Genomic DNA, 22,979 nt, shown 5'->3' on the forward strand with positions numbered 1-22,979 from the left:
CAAAAGTTTCAAGTGCCCCAGCCAATCAACACATACACTGTATGCCATGCTCTTCAAATATGATTAAACTGAGCCACATGGGGTTAACAACTTTAACTCTTTAAGCTTGGGCTTTCAATGGCCTCATAGTGTTTAAACTAGTCTTAATCTGAAACAGTCAAATCAAATCTAAATTCCAGATTTAAAAAAATTCTTAATAGAATGGGAAATTTCAACAGTGGCAATCTTAGTTACAACATACAGGGGAAGAAAAACATCTTCCCTTTGAAGACATAAGGAATCATAAGCAAAGTTTTAGAATTCCTGAAGGAAAAATGTTGCTTACATATACTGGTATATATTGCCCATAAAATTAGTCATGTGTTTTTATGCAAAATGCTATGTTCTTTCTGAGAAGATTCTTCAGTAAGCTTGATCAAGAACATTAAATATGAAAAGAAGGAAAAAAATTTAACATTGTTGAAAAGTAATTAAAAATATATTTCACCATATGTTCTTCTGTCGTTAGTTCACTTCAGCAAAACAAATTCCTAAAGCATTTATTATCCCCCATCATTTTTTAAAGATGCCTAATGTTCACATATGGCACTAAAGCCATGTAGATAAAATGAATCAGCTCTGAAAATAATTGCAGGAAGTTCATTTGTCTGAATTCAAAACATTATATGAAATGAGTCAATGTAGATGGTCCTTTCCCCTTCCATAAGAAAATTGTTGGAAAGGTTCATCTCCACATACAGATCACTCAGACTATACTGGTCATTGTTGTGTATTGAATATATGTGTCTCCCCCAAATTCAAAATCCTTAACCCCAACGTGATGGTATTTGGAGGAGGAATCTTTGTCAGATGCTTAGGGTTAAATGAGGTCAGGAACATGGGCCCCCATGATGTGGTTAGTGTCCTTAAAGAGGAGGAAGAGACCAGAGCTGTTTTTTGTTTGTTTGTTTGTTTGTTTTTTCCTACCATGTGAGAATACAATGAGAAGTTGGCAGTCTAGAACCCAGAAGAGAGCCCTCACCAAGAACCCAACCATGCTGGCCTCCTTATCTCACACTGCCATTATCCATAACTGTGAGAAATAAATATTTGTTGTTTAAATCACCAGTCTATGGTAACTTGTTACAGCAGCCCGAGCTAACTAAGGCAGTTATTTAGAAGACAGTACAATCTGCATTAGTCCTTTAATGGTGTGAAACTAGTATCAGAGTTCTCTGTTCACATAAAAATGATAAATCAAATGCATGGTTTTCACATAAAATCCTATACAGTGCGTCTAAAAAGATGTCCGTTTAGGAGTTTATTCAATATGATTTTTTAATTCATTGAGAATATTCAAAAGAAGCATTTTTCTTGAAGTGACAATGAAGCTTCATACTGGTAGAATATGTTTGCCAAATAAATCACTTAATAAGAAAAAATTATGAATTGAATAATTATTTCACAAATAATAACATAATACAAACCTTTCTGAATGGAAAAGACATCTCCCATATCATAAGAACCAATACTTCATAATTAAAGGAGGGAACTTGTGCTCCACTTCTAGGACAGCATTTTGGCTTTCACACTGCTGTGGCTCTTGTCCAACTTGCTTTCTGTTCTAAAACTTGATTCCCAGACTTAAGTTCCAAGAAGATTGAGTCCAAATTCAGATCTTACATGTATTCTGCTCATGTATTAAGCTCTTGAGTCAATAGACATGACTTGGAAGGGGAAAAGTGTCTTGTAGAAGTCTGGGCAGAGTGGCCACTTCCCTCAAGGAGTACCTACAAATAAACAATTCCAAACTTAAATAAAATAATTAATAAATTAGTAAAAATCCTAATACAGATTAATGCTATTTTGGAAATAAAATACTAATGTGTACAACCAGTTGGATACTATCCTTTATAACCTCATATTTTTTTTGTTATAAATTTAAAAAGCTTTTCTGTAAACAAAAACAAAAAAAACAACCTATATCTTTATCTCTTTCCTTTAAGAGATTTTCTTCTGGAACTTTATTTTCCCACATTCTAAAGAAGAAAATTTAAACAGGTAGCACCATGGTACAAAGAAAAATATATTCTTCCTCCTGGTGGATTCTGGCTTACAGATTTGGGGATGAGTTTCAGCATTTCTTACTCCCTCCTTAGAGATGATTTGATTTGTCTTTGGTTTCTCTGTGTGTGTGGTTGCTTGTTATTGTTGTAATACACACTTCTATGTAGCAGCATTGGAAGAATGCATGGATACATGGATTGATGGATAGATAATAGATAGACAGGTAGATTAATATATAATTATGTATATTTTGAAAGAAAAGTGTTTTTCAAGAAGGAAAACTCTTCAGAGGTAGAGACGAGAATATGAATTTGAAGATGTATGTGGAAGTATTTCAAATATGCCAATGAAAATTGTTTGCTCTCATATAAGCTCCAGTTACTCTTTCTTTTACAACTCAAGAAAAAAAGAAAATAAAATAGAAAATCTGAGCAAGTAAGGGGACAGGGGCCAACTATGAAGTTCTAATTATATTGAGGCAACAGGCAGAAAACAACAGAAAAGAAATTATTTTTTAAGGTAAGCCCCACTTACGATGAGCATTGTTGAAGCATCCCATTTCTACCATATTCATGTCTTATATATGAATTGCACTGCAGAAATGGACCCTCCCATAAAGTTTTCATTTATCTCAGCTATGGGGAAAAAACTGGTTTTACTCCTCACTTGTCAGTGTGCTCTCAACCAGGGCTAAATGAGAAAGAATACCCAATATCCATTTTTCTCCACCCGTGTTTAGTTTAAAGAAAATTCTACATTTTATCAAATGTACAAATGTTACAAAGAGATAAGTTCAGTGTTCAATCACTTTCTTCAGCATTTTATTAACAAATTCCTCCCTTTTCAACCCTGCACATTTAATAAAAAGTTTATTTCCTGGCCGGCCGCGGTGGCTCACGCCTGTAATCCTAGCACTTTGGGAGGCCGAGGCGGGCGGATTGCTCAAGGTCAGGAGTTAAAAACCAGCCTGAGCAAGACCCCGTCTCTACCAAAAATAGAAAGAAATTAATTGACCAACTAAAAATATATATATACAAAAAATTAGCCAGGCATGGTGGCACATGCCTGTAGTCCCAGCTACTCGGGAGGCTGAGGCAGGAGGATCGCTTGAGCCCAGAAGATTGAGGTTGCTGTGAGCGAGGCTGACGCCATGGCACTCACTCTAGCCTGGGCAACAAAGTGAGACTCTGTCTCAAAAAAAAAAAAAAAAAGTTTATTTCCTGAGTAAGAAATTTTGATGTGATCTTAAAAGGATATGATCTACAAAAGGGCAATCAACTTTGAACTCCAAAGAACACACACACAAATACACAGTAATGTACCCAACTCCATCCTGAGCCTCTCTTCGTTTCTGTATTAGCCAGGGTATTACTAGGCCATGCTTCAGTATCAAATGTCCTCCAGTCACACTGACTTAACACACATAGGACTATCAAAATGGGTCGATGGATAGCTTTCCTTTTCCCAGTCAGTCTGGGACCCATATTTATGGAGGCTCCATAATGCTGAAGATGCACACTCTGGACCCATAATCTCTGTGTTACGTAAAAGAGAACTGGATAATCATGCCAGTTCTTATGAACAATATATAGAGAACTGGATATTAGTTTCCTCTCACTGCCAAAGCAAATTTCCACAAACTTGATGGCTTAAAATAACAGAAATTTATGCTCTCACAGTTCAGGTTATTCGAAGTATAAAATCAAGGTGTTGATAGAATTTGTTTCCTCTGGAATCTCTGAGGAAGAACTCATTCCATGTCTTCCTCTTAACCGCTTAGCCTCCAGTGGTTGCCAGTAATCCTTGGCTTTCTTGACTTGTAGCTGCATGACTCCAAAATCTGCCCCTCTCTGTACATGGATTTCCCCCTCCACTTGTCTGTAAAGTAAATAAAATATTTCTTTTATTTTATACATACATATAAATTTTTATCTAATATATATTTTATTATATTATGGTATTACATGGTATGTGTGTGTACATATGTATATGTGTGTGTGTGTGCATATATATATATGTATATATACATATATACAGAATGATCTCATTGTGAGATTCCTAAGCTAATTATATCATTGACAAGCCCTTAATTTTCCAATAAGGTCACATTCATAGATACAAGGGTGAAGACTTGGACATAGGTTTTAGGGGACACTATTCAACCAACTACAATGACACACATCACTTCCACTTTTAGTCAATTGGCCCCAAATTAACTTTAAAGGAGGCAGACAGTCTTCCCATGTGCTTAACAAAGAGAGAAAAATTGAACACAAATAATCTCTTCTAAAAATACTGGTCCACAACTCAGAGAGCCTGGAGTAGTGTTGGCTCAGGAGGGATAGTTGGGAGATGAGAACTGGGTAAGAGGCAAAGTTTACTAAAGTTAAAAATAGAGTAATTATTATGAGTATCTTTTTTGCATATTATTGTTAAAAAAAGAATAATTTCTCTTTAATTTTGATTTTTTAATTCTCATTGATATAGTTCTAACAAAATAGCTTAAAAAATCAGTCTGATCAAATATTTTTCTCATTTCCCTTTTATACACTGGTATAAATTGAATTGTATCCTCTCAAAATTCATATGTTCAAGCCCTAACCTCAGAATAACTGTATTTCGAGACAGGGATTTAAGGAGGTAATTAAGGCTAAATGAAATTATAAAAATAGGGTCCTAATCTGATAGGATTAGTGTCCTTATAAAAAGAAAAACAAAATACCAGAGCTGTCTTTCTCTCTGTGAGTGTATGTATGCACAGGAAAAATAAAATCATGTGATGACACAAGAAGGTGCCATCTGCAAGCCAAGGAGAAAATTCTAACCAGAAAGCAATCCAACTGGAACCCTGATATTGGATTTCCAGCCATCAGAACTGTAATAAAAATTAATATCTACTGTTCAAGGAACCCAGTATGTGGTATTTTATTAAGGCAACCCAAACAGACTAATATAAGTACTCCAATATCATACCCTGTATATGCCCATAAAATTTTAAAATTTGGCTTATCTGAGGTTCTACAATAAATCTTACAATTGCCATATGTCTCAAAACTTATTCAAACCTTACTAAAAATAGCAATTGTTGCTTTGAAAAAAAGTATATATGCATACATTAATATATATATAATAAATACAACATTTTGCTTTAATAGGTAGACTTTTTAAAATATAATGTTTTTTTTTTTTTGTTTTTTTTTTTTTTTTTTTTTGAGACAGAGTCTCGCTTTGTTGCCCAGGCTAGAGTGAGTGCCATGGCGTCAGCCTAGCTCACAGCAACCTCAAACTCCTGGGCTCGAGTGATCCTTCTGCCTCAGCCTCCCGGGTAGCTGGGACTACAGGCATGTGCCACCATGCCCGGCTAATTTTTATATATATATCAGTTGGCCAATTAATTTCTTTCTATTTTATAGTAGAGACGGGGTCTCGCTCTTGCTCAGGCTGGTTTCGAACTCCTGACCTTGAGCAATCCGCCCGCCTCGGCCTCCCAAGAGCTAGGATTACAGGCGTGAGCCACAGCGCCCGGCCTAAAATATAATGTTTAAATTAAATTTTACACTTTACTCTTAAATGAGTTTCTTACAAATTCTATTTTCTCAACTTAGTAGAGGTATGATAAAGTGCACTGAACTGCACATACTTAAAATGTACCATTTGGTCATGTTAAATATAAATGCATTATAAAACAATTACCAAAAAAAAAAGCATTTCCATTATCTTTAAATATTTGCTTATAACCATTTATAATCAATTCATCCCTATAAATCCATCCCTAGGCAAACAGTGACCCGTTTCTTATCACTATAGATTAGTTTACCTTTAGAGAACTTAAATAAAATGAATCATACAATATGCACTCTTCATTATCTAGCTTCTTTCCCTTGGTATTATCCAAATGCACATAAAGAAATCCATTTATAAAAATAAAACAAAATTACAGAAATCACTCATAAGAAAGCCTAGACATCAGAATTATCAGAAAAAGATGAAACAACTATCTTAAATTTGCTCAGTTAAAGAAAAAACATGGACAAAGTATTAAAGAAAATTTTGAAAAAACACTAACAAAATTATAATATCAGTGAAGACATAAAAATTATTTTTAAAAAACTAAATAGAAATTTTAGAGCTGAAAAACACAATTATTAAGATGAAAAGTTTACCAGAGGAGTTAACAGTATATTTGAGCAGGCAGAAGAAAGAACCAGTAAACTTGAAGATAGACAATAAATATTACTGAGCCAAACTTCAGAAAGAAAAAGGAATGAAGAAAAGTGAACAGAGCCTAAAGGATCTGTAGAACCCAGCAAGCAGACCAGCATATGCACCATGGGAATCTCAGAAGGAGAAAAGAGGAAAAATTAAAAGACAAAAAGAATATTTGAATAATGGCTGAAAACTTTCCAAATTTGTTGAAAGATATGAATCTACAAATCCAAAATCTTAACCAATCCATGTAGGATGAACTCAGAGACTAACACTGAGGCACATTATAATCAAGCTGTTAAAAGACAAAGACAAAGAGAGAATCTTGAAAGTCACAAGAGAGAAGTGACTCATCACATACAAGGGATCTTTAAAAGATTAAAAGTCAATTCCTCATCAGAAACCATGAAGGAAAGAAGAGAGTGGGACAACATATTTAAAATGTTGAAAGAAAAAAAAAGGACCATCAACCAAGAATTCTATAACAAAACTGTCCTTCAAAAAGGAAGAAGAAAGTTAAGATATTTCCAAATAAACAAAAGGTGAGGGAATTTATTACCATGAGACCTGCCCTACAAGAAATGCAAAAGGAATCCTTCAGGTTCAAATGAAAGGACACTAGATTATAACTGGAAATCATATAAAGAAATAAAGATCTTCAGGAAAGGTAAATATATATGCAAAATAAAGCCAGAATTATTGTATTTTTAGTTTGTATATTTACTTTTTATTTCCTATAAGACTTATAAGACAAATGCATAAAAATAATTATGTCTACGTTATTGGATACATAACAAATAAACATGTCATATGTGACAAGAATGACATTAAAGGGAGGAAAGGGCTGTATAGAAGCAGAGTTTTTGTATGCTATTGAAGTTAAATTACTTTCTAATTTGTTTAAATTGTAGGTTTCAAATTTAAGATTCTAATTTGAAGCAATTTAAATTAGATTTTTATAAACTTCAGATGTTAAATGTAAAAACTCTGATATCCACAAAGAGAATATCTAAAGATTATATGCGAAAGAAAATAAGGTAAATAAAATGACTCACACACACACAAAAATCAACTAAACACAAAACAATACAGTAACAAAGGAAAAGGGTACAAAAAGTTATAAGACAAATAGAAAACAGATAGCAAAATTGTATGAGCTAGTTCTCACTTATTAGTAACTATTTTGAATATAAATAGTTTAAATCAGGCATCCTCAAACTACAGACTGTGGGCCACATGCAGCCTGCCAAGGACATTTATGCAACCTGCCCGGTGTTTTTGCTGCCATTGCCTGTCCTGCTTAGCAGCCAACTGTCCCAGGCCCACAATGCGCATATGTGGAATGTGCACCGGACTCTCCAACAGCCCTCCAACTGTCTGAGGGACAGTGAACTGGCCCCCTGTTTAAAAAGTTTGAGGACCCTGGTTTAAATTCTACAACCAAAAGGCAGAGGTTGACAGAATGTATTTTTTAAAAATAAATTAAATATATGCTGTCTACAAGGAACTCACTTTAGATTCAAAGACATTTATGTGATGATGATGAGGGAAAGGATAGAGATATTCCATGTGAACAGTAACCAGAAGAGAGATAGAGTAGCAATACTATTATAATACCAGACAAAATAGACTGTAAGTCAAAAACTATTACACTAATCAAAGACATTAAGTGATGATTAAAAGTGTCAATTCATCAAGAAGATATAACAACTATACACAGATATGCAGAAAATAATAGGTCCCAAATATATCTGAAGCAAATATTGACAGAATTAAAGAAGAAATAAAAAGTTTTACAATAATAGTTGGAAACTTCAATATGCTATTTTCCATAATGGATAGATCATCTAGACAGAAGATGAATAAGGAAAGTCAGAACTTGAACAATGCTATAAACTTATTAGACTGAGCAGACATATATAAGACACTCCACTCAGCAACAGAATAGGAACATTCTACAGGATAGACCATACGTTAGGCCAAGACAGCAGTCTCAATAAATGTAAAAATTATTGAAATCTATTCCTGTATCTTATCCAACCCCATATGAATGAAGATAGAAATAAATTACAGAAGGAAAATTGGAAAATTCATAAATATATGTAGTATTCAGAAAACAGACTAGTAATAACAAGTAGATCAAAAAATAAATTTCAAGGGAAATAAGAAAAGACTTAAAGGTAAATTGTAACAAAACACAACATACTAAAACTTACTGGATAGGGTAATACCAGGGAAATTTATAATTGTAAATGCCAACATTGAAGAAGAAAAGAAATCTCGAATCAGAACCCAACTTTATATTTTGAGGAAATAGAAAAAGGAAAGTAAACTATATCCAAAGTTAGGAGAAGAAAATAAATTATAAAGATTAAAGGGGAGATAAATAAAATAAAGAATATAAATACAATAATGAAAATTGATGATACCAAAAAGCTGATTCTTCGAAAAGACTAACAAAGTTGACAATCTGTTAGCTTGACTCACAAAGAAAGAAAAAAGATGCAAATAAATACAATTAGTAATAAAGTGGAGACATTACTACTGAACTTAAAGAAATAGAAGAGATTATAAGACAATATTAAGAACAATTGTGTGCCAATAAATTAGATAAGTGGACAAATTTCTAGAAATATACAAATTATCTGAACTGACTTAAGAATAAAAAAAAATCTCAATAGACCTTTAACAGTAAATATTGAATCACTAATAAAAAATTTTCCAACAAAACAAAGTCCAGGAAGAGATGGCTTCATTGGTGAATTCTAATGAACATTTAAAAAATTAACCCAATTCTTTTCCAACTTTTTCAAAACATAGAAGAATGAAAACTTCTTAACTCATTCTATAGGCCAGCATTATCCTGATACCAAAGCCAGATAAAGACATTATAAGAATAGCCAGGGAAGATGGCTCATTCCTGTAATTCTAGCACTTTGGGAGACTGAGGTGGGAGGATAACTTGAAGCCAGGAGTTTGAGAACAGCCTAGGTACGAGTGAGATCCTAGTTATAGAAAGAAAAAAAAGAAAAGTAAGCCAGGCACGGTGGCACAATCCTATAGTTCCAGCTACTCGGGGGGCTGAGGCAGGAGGATTGCTTCACCCCAGATGTTGAGGTTGCAGTGAGCTAGCTATGACACAATTGCACTTTAGCTCAGTTAACAGAATGAGACCTTGTCTCAAAAAAACAGACATTATGAGAAAAGTATACACCAATATCCCTTATGAATATACCATGTTTCCCCAAAAATAAGACAGCGTCTTATATTTAGTTTTCCTCAAGAAGACACCTTACAGCTTATTTTCAGGGGATGTGTTATCTTTTTTTTTTAAGTACAGTACAACAATCTACATTTATTTAAATATAGTTAAGTTGTCTTCTTCTGGAACATCATCATAGTAAAATGGCAGCCATAGCTTTCCTTCTTCCCCCTGGGGACACACAATACCTAAAGCGGAGTGTCCTGCTCCTCACTTCACTGAGGAGACTTTCCCCTCAAAGCCTCAGCTTGCGGCACGCACAGGATGGCCGGGACCTGACAGGGGGAGCCGACCTTGTTGGTGGGGCTGCCCGCACCTTTCCAGTCACCTCTGGGATAGTAGCTGTCATCATGGGGCAGATGAGAAGGGCTGCTCCTCTTCTTTACCGCTCCACGACGAAATGTGTGGGTTGTACAGATACGCTGCGTAGCCATGCTCATAACTAGGTCTTATTTTCAGGGTAGGGCTTATATTGCACAAATGCTTAGAAATCCTGCTAGGGCTTATTTTATGGGTAGGTCTTATTTTCGGGGAAACACAATAGATGAAAAAATCCTCAAAAAAGAATAAATTCAGTGGCATAGTAAAAAGGTTATGCACAATGACCAGGTGGGAACCATCTCAGGCATATGGGTCAACATAAGAAAATCAATCAGTATAATACATAACATCACAGAATGAAGGGAAAAAAGTTCATGATCATCTCAATTGAGACAGAAAAAGCATTTAACAAAAATCAAACACCTTTTCATGATAAAAATGCTCAGAAAAGTGGCAATGGTCATCTATAGACAGATTCTACAAAATCAATATCAAAAATCCAAAGCCTTTTTTTTTTTTTTGGTAGATGTAGAAAAAGCCAATCTTCAAATTCATATGAAATTGCAAGGAGCTCCAAATAGCCAAAGAATCTTAAAAAAGAAGAACAAAATTGGAGGACTCACACTTTCTAATTTCAAAACTTGCTGCAAATTACCGTAATCAAAAAGTGTAGTACTCATATAAAGATAGACAAATAAACAAATATACTAGAATTGGGAGTCCAGAAATAAACCCATATGTCTATGTCAATTAATTTTAACAAGGGACAAAATTCATTCCATGGGGAAAGAATAGTCTCTTTAACATATTATGCTGAAATTTCACATACAAAAGAAAAAAGTTGGACCCCAACCTCACATCCTGTACAAAAACTAACTCATAATGGATCAACAACCTAAATATAAGAGCTAAAATTATACAACTCTTAGAAAAAAATACTAAGTATAAATGTTCATGACCTATGATTTAGAAATGCTTTCTTAGATATGATACTAAAAGTATGAGCAACAAAAGAAAAATAGATAAATAAGATTAATTTAATTTAAAAACTTAAAAAATTTTGTGCATCACCAGACATTATAAAGAAGGAAGTGAAAAGACAACCCACAAAATGGAAAACATATTTGCAAATCATATATCTGATAAAGATCTAAAATCAAGAATATGTGAAATATTATAACTCAACAAAAATATAATTCAATTAAAAATTGGGTAAATTATCAGAAAAGACATTTCTCCAAAGAAGATATCAAATGGCCATTAAGCACATAAAACAATTCTCATTATCATCAGACATTCAGGGAATGCAAATTAAAGCCACAATGAGAGATACCATTCCATACCAACAAGAGTGACTATAATCAAAAAATCAGAAAATTACAAGTGTTGGTGAGGATGTGGAGAAATTGGAACACTGGTACATTGCTGATGGGAATGTAAAACAGTTCAGTGCTGTGGAAGTTTTTTGAAAAGCTAAACATAGAAATGCAATAAGACCCTGTAATTCTACTCCTAGATAAATACTCAAAAGAATTAAAAATATGGACTTAAATGCTTGAATGCCAATCATCATTGCAACATTATTCACAATAGCCAAAAGGTAGAAATAAACCAATTTTTATCAACACATAAATGGATAAGCAAAATGTGGTATACAAATACAATGCAGTATTATTCAGTCATGAAAAGGAATTAAGTCTAATGCATGCCACAACATGGATGAACCTTGAAAACATTATGGTAAGTGAAATAAGCCCTACACAACAGGAAAAATATTGCATGATTCTACTTATTTGAAATATCCATAATCGGCAAATTCACAGAGACAGAAAGATAAGAGATTATCAGAGGCTGAGCAGATAACAAATAGAGAGCTACCACTTCATGGTTATAGAGTTTCTACTTGGGATAACAAAAAAGCTTTAGAAATAAATAGTACTGATAGTGTACAACATTGTAAATATAATTAACCCCACTGAATTATACACATAAAAATGGTTAATATGACAAATTTTATATTTTATCAAATTAAAAGTAAATTTAAAAACTTTTAAAAGGTCAACATTTTATACTTTCATCCTTACTTCCTTAAAACATTCTCATAATAGGCTTAGCATCAGAAACTAAATTTTAGCTAATAATGTCATTGAAATATAACATTACATAGCTCTAAAATTGTGTTTTTTCTACTTCTCTATGGCAGATGAACAGTAGTTATATGTGCATTGTGACAACGTGCACAATTTATGAAGTAATGGAATTTTGTAGTGCACAAAAAGGAAAATCAGTAGTCAAAGAATATTTGTATATTTGGCTAATGTATTCTCAGCTTCTCACCCTTTAACAAATAGAAATACAGAGCAGAACAAGCTGTCTATATAATGCATTGATTACTTTGGAGTAAATAATATGTTTTTGTGATTACACTTATTTTATTACATACTTTTATATACAAATGACATTTGCCTGCATTCTCATTGTACAAAATTGGAACATTAGACAAAGCAACGACTCTCTCCCTATACCCACACTTTCCCTGTGACATTTCTAAAGGAATAATAGTGTTTTTAGTCAGTTGTTTATCTTCCATACAGCAAAGCAGAATGCCATATTGGGCAAGGGAAGGTATTCTTCTAATATTATTTTTATGTAACAAACTTTATACAATGCTATGAAAAAGCAGCTGGAGGGACCTATTATTATTATATTTTGGAGGCCTGCTACAGATCCTGGACATTTGACATACATCATCTTATTGAACACAACAAAAGTTCAGGTGTAGATTGCTTTTCCTATTTAGATATGTGGAAATTAAAGGGGAGATCAGGTGAAGATCTTATGGTCACACAGCTAGTAAGTTACAGCTAGTAAGTTACAAAATCAAACCCTATTGATTGCAAACCCTGTGCTTGTCAAACTGCCCCTATGATAATCTGAGCAAGCAGCTTATTACTAAGAACCTACTCTGCCATATAATGAACAAAGCAGAATGAAGGGTGGCCAGGACAAAGAATGTTTTTGTCACTTATACAGTAGTTCCACATCTAGAAATGCCTTTTGAGGTGCTCACATTTTTCCTCCCCTGCACACAAATTTTTGTAGGGCATAGTTTTCTGCAACATTGGGAGTGGTGCCTGCATAGTTCGACATGTTCATATTCTATAAATCTAGCTTCTTCATCAATGTACAGTGATAAAATAAGATAGAGGGGGTAGACAGGCAGAGGAGAAATCAGTTCTAGCTATTTTATAATCTCCGACAGACAAAAGAAAATGTTGAGTTACTTTCCACTTGACCAGAGGTGGCTAAGGAATTTAGCCATGCTCATTTAACAAAGAAGATAGTATCTTAGCTAGTCAATGAGGACATACAAAAGGTTTAAATCAAATTGATTACACTACCATTCCCCAGATCTACACCACTGCTTCCTGCATGACAGAAGCTTTTGACCTTCTCTTTGAATGCTGGAAAAGGTGATCCCGGACAGTCAGCGCAGCCTGACTTTAGCATGTAATGGAAACAGATCTGCCTTTTGATTTTTAAAAATGTTGCCAATTGGACCAGCATAGCAGTGTCTTTTTGATCTTCGAAAAAATGATTCATCTCCAGCTGAGTAATATTGAATCTCCTAATTAAAAAAATTATTTCACTAAGATGTGAAGCAACAGTGTTCTCTCTTCTAACAGTGCCCCCAAAGAGGTGCAGTTTACCACTTATCTCCACGGAGTGCCTTTATATGTTTCACTGGCCACGGGCCTTTTAGTAGATGGTGCTAGACTGAATGGGCTAGTGTAGCTTACACAGTGGCAAATGCTGGGAGTGCACTGCACACTTCTAGAAAGAGCGTATTAGGGAGATTGACTTATTATATTAACCAGAGTGAATTTATTTGGATTTCAGATTAAACCTCACCCAAGAGGTTAGGAAGGCCTGAATTCCCTTGCATATGTAGTGCTCAATTAACATAAAATTTTAAAAGGGGTACAATTTACTAAGAAAACAAACTAGCAATCTGCAGCAGTTCCTAAAGAGTATACAGTATTCACTAATATTACAGGCATTTCCTTATTTGTTTTGCTTTGTTTTGTTTTTTAAGCATGTTATCATTTTCAATAGCTTAAAGACAGAAGCCCCCCAAATTATATATTCATTCCCTCAACAGAATTTCTAACTAGCTGGCTTCCAAGACTCTGACATGCCAGATGCTAAGAGAGGACCAAACATTTTTTTTCCAAAAATTTCTTTGTAAAGGTGAAACAATACATTTCTTCAGAATATCTGATCCTACTCTGCAACTCTAATGAATAGGATAAGCCTAACACTTTATTATTGTTAATTATTGCAGAGACATTGCTTTTGAAAAAAAGAAAAGCTTATATTTTCATTTATTATATATTAGAAGAAGATATTAGCTTCCTTTTTTGACTCTAGCAGCAAGCAATCACATAGATAACTTTAATACTTAATTGTAAAGATCATTGTAGCCTACATCATTATATTTACTAATTCTTATATTTCACTAAATTTTCTTATTTTTACTTGAGTAATATCATATTTATATTACAATATTGTATTTTCCGTTATGTCACTTCAAAGATATTTTTGAGACAGTTTGATTATAAGTAATAAATACAGTAAATATCTTAACATATTATAGTTTCTAAAAGAAAAAATCGTTAGCAATATTTAATAATACTCATAGAAACTTTACAAAAGTAGATCATTAAGAGTAGATTAAATAATTAATGTCACAGTGAACAGCACACCCATGAATGTCTTATCTGACATAGAATAAGATACATTCCAAGTCATTATCACTTTCCTGCCCTGTGATGGACCACCCTTCAATTTTCTGTGTCGCATGGTTCAAACCAAAGAACAAGACAGTAGGCAGTGCCATGCCAAAGAGCAAAACTGGGCATTCTGAGAAAACAAAAATGTTTATTAGAAGGAGGAGTTTGTCTTCACGAATGGCAATTATTATATAAAATAAGTCATAGTAATAAAAATGTCCGGATGACAGTTTAATGTGGTAACTAATCCAGTACTCTAATCTTTTAGCTATTATTTGAATACTTAATTCAAAAAGATTAATACAAACAAAAACTGTACCATCAAAAAGATTTCTTTATAAATGCTCCAAATGTTATATCACTCAAGTGATTATTCTAGAATAGATTAGAAAGAGTTCTTTCCATATTATCAAGGCATCCTTTTTTAGTAGAGTTATTTATTGTATTTTCTTAAGAGATCATGGCTGTCTGTCTTCTCTTCTGTCTCCCAATTTTTGGGAGTAAGGAAATAAGGAGGAAAGGAAAAAGCTGACCTCTGATTTCTAGACTTAGAGCTGTATCCAGGAATCTTGTTTTTCACTTTAATGCAAGCTACACACAATGCCAAGAAAGCCCCCTTTCACTTAGGCCCTTATTCATTGCTCCTTCCTCTAGCAGCAGACAGTCATCAGCCATTCACAGTCTCATTATGTGCAAAGTCCAGACTGCTGCTTCTAACATAAGGAAGAAGAGCCCATTTGAAAAAGCTTTCCGATGACACGGCTTTATTTCCTCACACCATCATTTAAAAACCTTTTAAAGAGCAGTCTGGGCCTCTTATGGTAATGCCTTGCCTAGCAATTAGTGGTGGAGGTGCTGCACTTTAAAAGCCTTTTAAATTATGTTATGAGCATCCTCCTACAATAGGCTTTCATTATGCAGGGTGAAGTCCACATACTTCACCCATTTCTGGGGCACAACTACTAAGGTCATCTCAGGAAGTCACCCACAAAGATTGACAGCTTGAAATGGGCTAGACACAAGATCCGTAGTATAGCGTGGTTGCAAAACGATGCCCAATTTAATATGGAAATTGTCTTTTTTTCTTTTCCCTTCGAGTGGACTAACAAGCGAACTTCAAAAGTTTTTTTTAGATTTTATGCGTGCTTATCTGAAGTATATCCAAGGGCATCTGTAAGACTTTGAACAGAAAAGAAAGCTGGATCTTTTTCTTCAGTAATAGGCCCAAAGGGCTGGAAACCTCAGAACTTGTCCAAATGCTTTCCTGGCAGTGAGGCGGCTAGAACAGAGACTCCCCTCGACTCTGAGCTGCCCCAGCACATGAATAAAAAGAAAAGGTACTTTGTACACTGCACCCAAGTTGGGAAGCAGCTAAAAATGGCTAAATACTTCCTGAGCAAAACCAGATCTTTTATGGAATGCCAGAGATTCTCAGTCACACTGAAAGAGGTGCCTTTAATCCAGTAATACTGATACGAAGTTAGTTAAGCCTCAGGTAGCTGGGAAGGGCAGCAGACTGGGGCTGCTTGAATCATAGCTCTCTGCAACTCTTATTTTCTCCAGGGCATTTTCAGTCTGCTACTTAGAAGAATAAGTAAACAATATTCTGAGTACAGTCACTAGTCTCTTAACTGTCGACAAGGGTACATTCTGAGAAATGCGTTCATTAGGGAATTTTGTCATCGTGTGAACATCGTAGAGTGTACTTACACAAACCTAGATTTTATACACACCTAGGCTATATAGTACAGCCTACTGCTGCTAGGCTACAAACCTGAATAGCATGTTACTGTACTAAATACTGTAGGCAATTGTAACACAATAGGAAGTGGTTATGAATCTAAACATAGACAAAGGTGCAGTTTTATAATCTTATGGGACAATTGTTTTATAGGTGGTCCATCTTTGATGAAATGTCATGATGTAGCACAGGACTGTAATTGGAAATGTTAAAAGCAGATATGGCAACTGTTTTTGCATCCTAAATGCAATGTCCTTTATTCTCTCATATTTGTTAATGACTATGAACTTGGGTGCAAAGAGAAATACAACATGCCCAGACTGATCCTGACTTCTTAGCTGAGCAGCATTGAGAAGAAATGTTGAAAAACTAAAGGCTATTGGGACCAAAGTGGTTTTTGTTTTGTTTTTCAGGTTGATCAATCACAGAATCCAATGTCTTGATCAGTCAACAGACTCTTAAATCAAACCCAAATGGTCATCATGTTCCTTCACTCAGAAGACCTTCTAGAGCTCAATACAAAACCATCTCTCTGTCTACTATCAGCCTCCCAAACTAGGGCATCATTGCTCCTTCTGTTTGCTTTATTTTGGGAGAACTTTTCTAGGCAGAACTGATTTTCTATACCTGCCAACAAATTTCTGAGATTTATTCAAAAGTTTGCTTTGTTAGGTTTATGCTTAGGGCCCAGTGAACACTCTTCATTAACATTTCAGAAAATGAATTTTTCCTTCTTGGTAAGATTGAATTAGGAATCAGTAATACCAAAGATTTTTTTTCAGATTCATTACTGACTAATTTAATAGCTTGGTATGTTCTGAAACTCTCTCTGTTTCAGTTTTCACTTACAATTAGATCAAAATTATTACCATGTTTTTATGTTCTACTAATCTAATTTTGATAATGGGTATTATTGTCCAGATGGGAAAAACATCATATAGAAAAGAAAGATAACATCATATTTTTCCAAAACAAAGGTTTAAACATCTTACCAAGTGAACTCTAAATCAGTTTTTGCTTTCCTCATGTGCTTTAAATATACACACGCATCAACACCTACTCTCCTCTCATTGTCTTTTAACACGCCTGAATAAAATAATTATCAAAAGAATCCTTATAATTTGAGTAGAAATGTCAGAAAGCCAATAATGTTGGTTGTTCCCAGAGGAGTTTTATTTAATTGTTGATCTTCTAGGTGGCTTTGCTTCTAGAGCATTAAAATGACCTGGCTACTGTCCTTGAAATGGTCCAAATCAAAGACAGAAGGGACTCACACAGTCCCCGGAAGATTCAGACACTAAAGGCAAACCCTGCCAGAGTAAAGGTCTGCCTGCTAAGGAATGATGGCTGCACAGCAACAAGGGATACTTTTAAATTTCCATGAAAAAATATTTTTTTTCTATTTTCTTTTTTTTGTTGGTGGAAATAAAGCACTACTGCATGGCTTGAGTCCATTCCTAACAAACAGTGTGGGCAATTCCAACTCCTATTCCTGACGGAAAGAAAGTAGATTACTGGGCGCTGGACCGGAAGTCAGTAGCGCTGGACCGGAAGTCAGTAGCGCTGGTTTCTGGTCCCCAGACAGACAAAAATACATAAGTGCACTTAGGTAAGTCACTTGAATTTTTCTTTCTTCTGTTTCCTCATTTGTAAATTTGGCATAACAGTTTATTATATGGTACTCTCAAGCCTTCTTAGGAAAAGTATATTTTTAAATTATTTTAAAAATGTAATCTATAAACCTTCATTATATCATCTTGCAAGTGAACACACACACAGTAGAAAACTAAAACTATCTGATGTTTACAAAGCAGAGATTCGGCCAATGATTAAACTTATTCTGTTGACACTGCTATTGTCAAGATTAAGTAATTGTTCATTGAAGCAAGATGTTATACCTTGATTATATATATGCAAGCACATAGAAGTTTGACTGAAACTGAATTCTTGTTTTTAAATTAAAAAAAAAAAAAAACTTCAAAAGTTCTTGTGGAAATTCAAGAACTTCCTTTTGATTATGGCCCCTAAGTCCCTAAAGAAAAATCACATACTTAATTTATAGCATTGAAAGAGAGCCATTATATAATACATTTCCAGAATACAATCATTTTATTTCCGCAGAGTAGATAATAGATTGACAATGCTGATCTTACCTATTGAGGAAATTTCCTCACAACAAGTACCCTAACTGTGCTACTGAGATTCTGCCCTTCTTAAATTCCTTTTATTTTTCTTTCAAATGATGAATATTTCTTAGAAAATAACTGACAGTTTTAAGATAACTCTAACATAGTCTTTTTATAAATTGTTCACAATGTTAGGGGCTACATGGGAGTATTATAGATGTTGGGATTAATTTAACATATATATATATTTATATACATAGAAAGGACCCTGAAATATGACAATATGGTTAAAGAAATACAGTTGAAAAAGTAGAAGAGTTTTTAACTCACATACCTTTGCTTGCAGCTCTCAAAATATTTTGTGGCCTACCTTGAATTTGTCCTCTCTGATAAAATGACAGTCTTTCTTTAACTCATCTGTTTCCAAGGATGTCACATTGAGACCTCTGAACACAGTTGTTTCCTGGCGTTGCTTCAGAAGGTGCTCACCCACCATGGCAGGAGCAGTTATGAAACAAGACCACAGCACAGCGAGACCCTGGAAGAGCGCTTTATAAAAATTACTTCATTTCCTCAGAGGTAAGAGGGCAGCAAAAACTGGACGTGAATAATCAGGAGAAGCAAAGAAATAGTAAGTCTCAAGAAATGAAAATCTGCCACTGGTTTACTTCTATATAAATGCATTAAAGCAAATGCTATGAAAATTTCAGGATACGCCCTACTTGAAATTGAATTTGATTCTGAAAAACATAAAGAAATATCATCACATCTTCTGCATCTCCAACTTAAGAACTTACATTCTTGTTTAACAAGATGTCTCTTTGCTAGAGGTGCTGTCTTGTCTGCAGAAACATCTAGCAATAACCTACTTCTCCAACCAAAGATTCAAAAAGTATTCTAGAAATATTCTTAGGCCTGTGACCACTGGGAGGAGGTTTTGCAAGTGCGGTTTCTAAAAGGCATGGCTTTTCCTGCTACAGAGAGTGGGATATTTCTGTATTTACTTCCAAAATGACAATGTGATAGGTGGTCGTTTTCAGGGACCACTTCTGATTTGTGACTATCATAGAAATTTTACTGAGATAATTTATCATCTAAACTGCAATGAGATTAACCATGGTAAGGCCCCCAAAGAATTCTATCATGGACTTGACTGTACATATGTACCATTCATCACAAGAAGCCTGGAATATCAAATCTCAGCTCTACCTCACCTTGCTGGCCTACTGCCAGTTTTGTAAACAAAGTGTTACGGAATCAGAATCACACCCATTCATTTATATGTTGTTTATGGCTTCTTCCTAGCTGCAACAGCAGATGTTAGTAGCATAGTTGGGGTAGGGCTGCAAAGTCTAGAGTAATTCCTATTTAATACTTTACAGAAAAAGTTTATTAACTCTCTAGGTCAGACTCCCAGAGAAAGCTCCATATCAAAGCATGAGAAGGAGCAATTGAACATGTTGATAAAATGGGCAACCATCCCAAAGGAAGAACTTACACACCTGTAAATCCTCCCTATTGTCGAATTCATAAAGGTTAGGAGAAAAGAACAGTATTGCCACAATACATTAATCTGAGAAGGATAGTTCTAAACAATTCTATACTTTAACTAAATTTTTATATTTTCTCATTCCTCGGCTATTTATTTAGAAACTACTATGTGTTGATTCTGTAAATACAAAGATGACAAGACATAGATCCTCAATGACCTCAGGGAATAATGGTAGGACAGATATATTAGTAAACACTTTACAATGCAGTGTTCTAGGTACTAGGATGTATAAAGGGGAAAGTACTGGATTAGCACGGCAGAGAGAGATATGAAGGAGAGAGGAAATTATTCATATGCAGTACACTAAATAGCCTGGATTTGCAGAATAAATTAGTAATTATTTAGGTGGATGCAGTGGTGTGAAATTCCTAGCAGAGGGAATAGCATTTGGAAGGCATGTAGTGTGCTTTGGGTAAACAAAATGTCTAGACAGTAAGAGGGAGTGAAGAGAACGGCAAACGTTTATGCTTGAGAAATAAAGTAGAATCAAATTTTTTAAATCTTACATGATAATGCTGAGAGATTTGTACTATATTCTAGAGCAATATTTCTGAACCTGCCATTGCATCATTACAGTTACTCTTTTTGTTTTTTTTAAGAAAAGGGATGTCATAAGCCTATCTATATTGCACAAAGATAATTCTACAGGCCGTTTTGGATAATGTAAATAAGAGGGGAAACATTTGAAGACAAGGAAATTAGCTAGCTAGTCTTTGGATGAGCTAAAGGAAATAACAAGTCCCTGAATTAGGGCAGTCCCCACTGGGGAACAGGCCATACGTTCGAAAGCTATTTCTTAAGTGAAACCGACACGGGTTAATCAATACAGCATAACTCATCAAAATGGTGATAGTGAGGTAGAGAAGGAGTGAATTTGAAAATGATGTAAAGAGAAGCACCAGGATATCAAGGATTTGTTTGTCCAAATTACCTTGTCTCCAGAAGTAGTGTAAAATGCCGAGGGAAGGCAACCCTGATTAAATAATTTTCACTAGAGGTGAACAGGAGCAAAGTCATGGCAATGGAGAGCAAGAAATGCCTTTGGACACAGCAGGAATGGAATCTGAGTACCCAGCATGGAAGCTCAGGGCACTTTCAGGGACTTTGAAATACATAGATTTCAAAAAGAGGGCTGAGAATGGCACCAAAAATGTCCTTTTCTTAGTTTGCCTAAAGTCAGTTTTAGCATAGGCCAAAGGAGACGTTAGGAGACATAAACTGGTAAACATTCCATAAACTTTGTCCACTGGCATATAGGTTACTCAAAAACATTTTTTGAAATGAAAACAAAATATAGGTGAAAGTAAACACCAATGATTGCTACTTGATATATCATCTTTTGGATGTCAAACTATCAATGGTGGTATCATTTCTAAAGCTTTACTTTAAAATTGACATGAAAAGTAATATTTAGTAACTTTATTAAATATCTCAACTATATGAAAGTATAACTAAATAAATAGCATTCAGAAACAACTGCTGTTAATATTTGCTTTATTCCTTTTTTGTGCATAGATGTGAACTGTTTTTACATAAAGGACATCCCACCTGTGTTGCGTACCTTCTGCCATTTTTCACTTAACGTTTTATTTTTTCTGTATTATTAAATATAGCTTACCCAAGTCTTTCAGTTTGCCATCCTTCTCCCTGTCTCTCAGGCTAAAATTGGATCAAACATCAAATTACTTACAGTAGGAAATCTAACACATGCTCTGTGTATTTCTGGAAATTCTTTAAGAGTTTATCTTTCTTTAGGACAATCAGTACCTATTTCCAATGAATTCTTGATACCTTATCTGCATTTTGTCACTCTTGGGCACATCTTCTTTTCTATACAATATTATTCTGAATGGCCTCTAAGCCTCTAATAAATTTAGGTCACAATTTACCAGCTCAAGCCTGTGTGACTATATGCTTTGCTGAAGGTCTAACACAACAGAAGGCAATTATATAGTTGGCCAGTACAGTAAAATGTGTAAAATTGAATACTAGCTGTTCCTGTCCTTAAGGTCCTCTCAACCGTCAAGGCATTTCATTAATCCGAACCATTCTTCTTCAGAGGCATTCTACTGCCAGCCCTTAAAATAATATTTTTACTACCAATATGAAGGTAGATAAATCATGTTTCCCTTGCCGAAGAACATTTATATCATAGTATCAGATAGATATAAAGATAGAGTTAAAACATAATGCAGTAGGTACAGTACTTGAAATTATCATGGATGCTTTGGAGGGACCACAGAAGGACATTTAGATCAGCCTGAATGAGAACATAGGTCATTAGCTGATCAGGCCAGAGCTGAGTCTGATGGAATCAATGAGTTATCCCAAGAAGCAAAGACAAGGGAGGAAGACTAGCCAGGTAGAGAGAGCAGGGCAAGCAAAAAATCAGGGGCAAGAGACAACCTGGTATTCTCAAAAAGCTAAAATCAAGTATGCCATGCTGGCCTACAGAGATATGGGGAGAGGAGGAAGGTGGAACCTCACAGAAGGTCTACCATGTCATGAGAGGGTAATTCTGCCTCTTGCTGAGGATAGGCTACCATTAAAAAAGTTTTGAGAAGAAAGCAACGTGTTTGCATTCTAGCTGCATCACAATGGGAACAGGACATGAACATGGAAGTGTTAATTTGAGGGAGGCAGGACTGGAGGTAAGTTTTGGAAGCTAAAGCAGGAGCTATTTTACACAAGGGAAACTAATATCCTGAACTGGAGCGGCAGTGACACCCACAGACATCAAATTTGAAAATAGCTGGGGATGTACAATTGGCAATGCTTGGTGCATGAGTGGATGTTCAGAAAGAATTCATATAAGACAACCGCTGGATGGGGGAGTAAAGTCAACAACACAGGGGATGGATTTTCTTTCTTGGTCAGTAGTTTTAAAAACTGCCCTGGAAGATACTTTCTTTTGCTTCTGCCTAGGATGCTG

This window comes from Microcebus murinus, chromosome 17, assembly GCF_040939455.1.
Source record: "Microcebus murinus isolate Inina chromosome 17, M.murinus_Inina_mat1.0, whole genome shotgun sequence".
NCBI lineage: Eukaryota > Metazoa > Chordata > Mammalia > Primates > Cheirogaleidae > Microcebus > Microcebus murinus.